A 6,895-nucleotide genomic window follows, 5' to 3' on the forward strand; every position below is an offset into this window, starting at 1 on the left:
AAAAAAGAAAAGCAAAACTGAAAACTGCAAGATCATTCTAAGAGGCCCAGACAGACTCACTGGAGTGGCTAAATGCAAAGGAAAAGCATTCTGTATAGTGAAAGTGTTTTGTGTCACACATCAAGCACTTTGATACCAAGTGTGTTGCCAAACTTGGTGAAACTGAAAGAGTTTCTTTTTTGTTTCAATTAATTACTTTATTTATTATAGGGTCTTGCTACACAGTTCATAATCAAAGTGATCCTCCTGTCTCAGCCTCCTTAGCACTGGGATTACAGGCACGTGCCACCATGTCTGGTTTTGAGGCCAGCATGGCATGCCATATTAGGGTTCGAACTCAGGTCCTTGTGCTTGCCAGGCAGGTGCTTAGACTGCTGGAAAGAGTTTCTTGAAGGGAAATTGAGGAAATTTGATTTCCCATATCTTAGTTTTTGCAATTACCATTCTAAAATAAATCATAGGATAGCTACCTGCCTTTAAATTTCAATGTACATTGCAAAACATGGTAAACTCCTCTCTGATGGGGATTTTATTAAAATGGCCATGCTCTCTAGGAGTAATTCTCTTTTTCATGATTTCCCAATTAGGGATAAAATTATACAATATATATCTCTGAGATTCCACTTAGCAGAAATACTGTTAAAGATCAAATCTTCATCTCCACAAGGTAGAATAAAGAAAAAGACCACCCATTTTGTAGAAGGTAGAGATGCTGGAAATAGGGAAGACCAGATCAACAGACTTATTAGAAGGATGAACTAAGATATCTACCATGTTGTTTTTATGATTTGGTCAGTAAATAAAGTATCTGCTTCCAAATTGAAAAAAAAATCAAATCTTTTGTGTGGCAAATGATGTTAGTCAGCAGCTCACCTCTGATTTATGTAAGGCATCATGTTACTCCATGTAAAGGAGTAATGGATGAAAGCACAGATACAAATAATCACACAAGGCTAGCAGTAATTTTGCATTATGTTTTTGGTGACATCATGAGAGAAGAGCTATTGTAAAATGGTCTTTGCCTAGGGGAACACAAGGGATGGATATGGATATCTACAATGCTGTGATGGAGGCTTTTTTTTTTTTCTCCCATAAGACATAGGACTAGAAAAAAAGTGGTTTCAATTACTAGTGACGGAGCACCTTGCATGGTGGAGCCAACATCTGGCTTCATATAGTTCTTTGTTAAAGAAGCAAAACATCCAATTGTTCAGTTTCATTGTACTATACATCAAGAAGCTCTTTGTGTCAGGGAAAGCAGCAAAAAACTAGATGATATGCTCAAAGATGTCACAAAAATGCTAAATTACAAAATCTCCTGCTCTTAATTTTCAACAGTTTCAAGCACCTTTTGATGAGGTTCAATCATGGTATAATGCTTTACTTGAGCCGAGGAGATAGCTCAGCAGTCTAAGCGATTGCCTGGCAAGTGCAGGGATCCAGGTTCAATCCCTGGTACTGCCTGCCATTCTAGCCTTGCAGCAAGTAGGCCACCAAAACTGAGTGTGGTGGTGCACACCTGTAATCCCAGCACTGGGGAGGGTGAAACAGGAGGATCACTATGAGTTTGAGCTTCATAGTGAGACCCTGTACCAAATACATAAATTTGAAATAATAATAATAATAATAATAATAATAATAATAATACTTTACTTATGTAGAATAATATCCAGTGGATGAATGAGGATCAGTCTTGGAGAGATTTGTATCCCACTTGGCTCAAATTAGGCTGTTTATGAATGAGAATGGGAAGGAATATCCACAGCTCACTGATACAGCCCAGTGGATTAATAATCTCATTTTTTTTTACAGCTTTACACTACATTTCAACACACTGACCAAAAAACTAATACATGTAGGGAAAACAGAAGAAATATGTAAGAGGAAACAGCAGGTTTTGGAAAAAGAGCTTACAAGTGGATAGCTGAAATATTTTCCAAATCTAAAAATGTATTTAGAAAATTCTTCAATCTTTGCAGACAATCCTACAAACCATCAGGAAATTTACAAGGAATTTTCTAGCATTCTAGCTGCTGCAAAGAAAAATGTTAGTAGCAGACTTTTACAGTTCTGTAAGATGGAGACAACCCTGTGTTTTCTTCTCCAGATAAAGCCAATTTTGAAGAACTTGATTTTTCCTGCTTTTACCAGTTAGGTTTTGAAAATCTAGAAATGGAGCTTTTAGAATTTCAAGTAAGCTCTATCTGGAAAAATAAATTCTATGACCTGCATGCAATACTTGAGAAGACAGAGAGTGAAGACAGAGTGTGAAGGGATGACAAAGGACAGCACAGTTGGTAGTTGTGAAAATGAAATCCTTAAAGTGTGGAATTCCCTGCCAAATAGTTTTAAGTCAATGAAAACACATGGGATTACTTTTCTTATTTTGCTTGGATCATCTTATGTTTGTGAGCAGCTGTTTTCAGCTTTGAATTATATCAAACGTGGTACAAGAACAGACTAATGGATGACCTGAGTGCTGAACGTGTTGCTCTCAAACTAACAAAGTATGAGCCAAGATTTGACAAGCTATCCGCATGCATACAACAGCAAAGATCACATTAATTGTACAAAAACACACCAAATGAAAACTTTTACCCTTCATGAAAGCCTGTTTGAAACATTGAAAACTCTGTAATTTTATGTTTAAGATAAAGATATTAAATGTATGAGTTGGTTGTTTTTTTTTTTTTTCTAAACTAAAACTTCAGTATTCAGGTTTAATTGCAGTATTGGCATTTTGTGATAAGTGGATTTGGGATTGCAGTTTGGGCACTTGGTCTGTTAAAGGTTTGCCATCACTGGTTAGGGACTTTTCCCCCTGAATGTGATGGTGGATGTTTTTCAGAATTTCTTGCTAGGATTTCTCTAGTCCTTGTGAAAACGACAGGTAAGAGCTCACTGTGGGCCATCTGCTCAGTTGTACATCTTCCTCTTGATACAGGGAACCTCCAAATGATACAAGGAGAAAAACTGATCTCAACCTGAGAAGTACCTGGGAAGAGTTCGTGTTCTCTAAAACCGAAGAATGAATTTTAGGAACAAATGTAGGTTATGAGCAGAATATATGTAATGGGGGAAAGAAAGCTCCTGTCCGAGAGATGGACAGGAGGGGGGCCCCAAGCAGGTGGTCCCCAGGAAGCTGTCTCTTCCACAGACGTTTATAAAGGAAAACCATGCAGTGAGGTGGGTCTAAGGTGGTGGAGAAGATGTGGGAACTTGCTTAGGTGGGCATGAGGTAGGACAAAAACCAATGAGATTACAAGCACCATTGCTCAGGTAAAATTGATTAAATCCAGTATCAAATGGGGAAGCGAGTTACATAGCAAGCAGGCATGAATATGGGACAGGGTCTCTTCCTGTTGGGGGTTGGGCTAGAGACTCATTTGGGCTCTTTTAGGGAGATTGATACCTATTTAGAGTATCATTCCCTGATGCCCAACCCTAGGGAAGTATGTAGCTGTATTTCTTCTTTTGTCTTGAGGTGTGGCTCATATGGGAGTGTCTGTCTCTTCCAAGTTGCAAAGTCACCTTGTCTTCCGTCTTGTTTCCTTGAAGGCCTGGCCCTGTCTAACTGCCTATAATATTTCTATCTAATTCAGCTGCCTACAACACTCTCTGGACTCCAAGGATGTGATCTATGGTTCTTTGCTGGCAAACTCAGCACTGTCCCACTGAGCTAACTGATATTTAGCTTCTCTCTGCCTGGGGAGGAGAGGCCTTGCTTGGCCCAACATGAGTGCTGCAAAGGATGCTACCAGGATGCAGTATTCCCCATTGTTTGGGGTAATGATAGGGAGGAGAAGGGGCCAATAAACAGACTCTGTCCTGGGAGTCTGACCTCTGCAGTGTTGGTTTGTTTTCTCAGGCTATCCAGGATGAGCTCTTGATGGCTGCTCCTCAGAAGGCAGAGTTGGGGTACAGACTAGTGTGGCTGTGTCACTTCCCCTTCTTAATGATGAAGCCATTTGTTTTGACTTACACATTTTATTTTAGGGTTTGTTCAAGCCCCTCCTCTTTAGAGACAAGGTCTAATTATGTAGTTCAGGCTGCCCTTGAACTCACTATGCAACCAAGGCTGGTCTTGAACTTGTGGCAAGACTCCCGCCTCAATCCTCCATGTTGAGATTAAGGGCAAGTGCCACCACACCCAGATCCTCCCCCATTTAATTTAATTTAATTTATTTATTTATTATTTCTTTTTCTTTTTTTGGTGGAACCGGGGATTGAACTCAGGCCCTTGCGCTTGCCAGGGAAGCACTTATTCTACTGAGCCATCTCCCTGGCCTCTCTTCCCCATTTTAGAGTACCTGCACTTTCAATCAGTCTTCTCTTCATGCTTGTAATGTGACACTTCCTTTAGTTAGCCACGTTTGTTTTAAATTTGTTCCAAGAGGACAAATTTTAAAAGATTGATGTGGGCTGGGGAGAAAGCTCAGCAGCATAAGCACCTGCCTGGCAAGTGCAAGGTTTACAGTTTGATCCCCAGTACTGCAACAAATAAATGAATTGATGCTTTATTATTCCATTATATAAAACTCTAGAGGTTGGGTCATCATTAATATTTCCTTTTTTATTTTTATTTTTGTGACACAGGGTCTCACTACACAGTTCAGACCTGTAGTGATCCTGCTGTCTCAGCCTCCCTAGTGCTGGGATTACAGGTGTGTGCTACCACACCCAGTTCCAAAGCTGGCATGGTAGAAACAGGGTTCCAGGGCCAGCAGGGTATAAGGTACCACCAGGGATCAAACTTGGGATCTTGTGCCTGCCAGGTCCCAATATTTACTTTTATTAAGTAGATCAATGGTTATCTGAGGATGGAGGAAGGAGAAGGCAAGATTAAAAAAGTTTTAATGGTGATACATAAGTCTGTTCTCTTAGCTGGATGGAGTTTTCATGTATGTACTCATGATAAAATTTATCTACTGGTACTGTGTGCCAGTTATATGCCAATAAAACTTTTGACATAAAAAAAAGGGGCTGGGGAGATGGCTCAGTGGAATAAGCACTACCCTGGCAAGCGCAAGGGCCTGAGTTCAATCCCTGGTCCCGTCAAAAAAATAAAATAAAAATAAATAAAATCTGTTTTTTTTTTCTTTAGTATTGTTTTTAGGGGCTTTGACTGTGTCCACATACATTTATTTATTTATTTATTTATTTATTTATTTATTTGGCACTGTTAGGGATCAATGCCAGGTTTTTATACATTCTAGGCAAGTACTTCATTACTAAGCTGTACTCCTACTCCTGTCTCTGCACTAGAAATCTTAACTTAAACACAAATGGTCTCTGCACTTGAAATTAAAACTTCAACTAGCCAAATCTGTTAACACTTTTAATTAGTATTAAAAAATAAATTTGATCCCTTTCCTCATGTTTCTTATTGTTATAAATGTGCCAGAGAAGATTTATAGTGTACTGGAGAAGATTCTTTTTTTTTTTTTTTTTTTTTACGGATTCGGGGACTGAACTCAGCCCCTTGTGCTTGCCAGGGAAGCACTTATTTTACAGAAAGGTCTATAGGGTGTTCAGGATCTCACTACTAGATAGGACTCATAGTGATCCACCTGTTTACAGCCTCCCAAGAGCTGGGATTACAGGTTTGCGCCACCACACCCAGTCTCAATTGCCATCTCAGCATGCCTGGGGGAGCGGAGCTGGTACTGCAGGCCCCGGGGATCCAACCCATGGCCCTTGCACCTGCTTGCAGGTGCTTTAATCCGCTGAGCTATTTGGCCAGCCCACATATCAGATTTTTAAATACAAATTAAAAAATTAAACTTTAGCTAAGACTCATGGATACATAACTTCTTAAAAGTTATGAAAACATTAAGATAGAGAATGAAGGTGGAAGTAATACTACTTTCAAAGATAAGCAGCTAGCCCTTGACTGTATTTATACAAACAAAATAATGATTTAAGTAGGATCTAAATACTTCAGACATCAAAATCAGATCACATATAAAGTAGGTTACATTAACTCAGACACTTGCATAAAACTGGTGGCATAATCAAAATGGCTTTTTATATTTACACAGAAGTACACTAGATTATAAGAATATATAAGGGTAAGATGAGGATCTTAAGAATAAAAACAAGTCTAGGAGTGTAGCTCAGCAGTATGGCATTTGCTTATCATGGCTTGTATCCAATGCCAAAAATTTAAGCAAGGCAAAAAAAAACAAACCAATACATCACAGCCAGAACCCCTTAGCATCTTGAAGATCTGTAGGACAAGAGAGATCAATACATTCAAAGTTGGCTAAAACTAATTATATTTAAGTTTCTAGGTTAAATGGAGGCAACGTAAACCACATCTTCATAAATTGTAATACCACATGGGCAAAAAACAAGTGTGCCTTTTTGACTGCATCTGAGGGTTATTACAACCCTCATATACAGTGGTACTATCTGTAGTTGGATACAATATGTATGAATATATAAATTACACCTAACAGGCATAACTTCCTTAAATACAGTAATCATCTATGTTTAAATGTAAAGAGCTTTTCTCTTTTCAAGAGTTACAATTCTTCTGAAATTATGCAGATAGATACTATGAGTAATTTCAAAATAAAAAGTATACATATTAATGATATGTAATGTGATGTTTATATACACCCATACATAGTATAAGGTTTAGCTCAGGGTAAACCTATCTCCTCAAACATTTGTCATTTTTTTTTATGGTGAAAACATTCAAATCTTTTCTTCTAGCTTTTTGAAATACACAGCACATTATTGCTATCTATAGTCACCCTGCTGTCCAACAGCACACCAGAAATTCTGACTCCTAACTGTAACTTTATGCCCACTGACTAACCTTTCCCCACCCCCACCCCCAACTCCCTAGGCCCCTGGTAACCACCATTCTCTCTTCAACTTCTATAAG

The sequence above is a fragment of the Octodon degus genome, unplaced genomic scaffold (genome assembly GCF_000260255.1).
Source record: "Octodon degus isolate 3935 unplaced genomic scaffold, OctDeg1.0 scaffold00107, whole genome shotgun sequence".
Lineage (NCBI taxonomy): Eukaryota > Metazoa > Chordata > Mammalia > Rodentia > Octodontidae > Octodon > Octodon degus.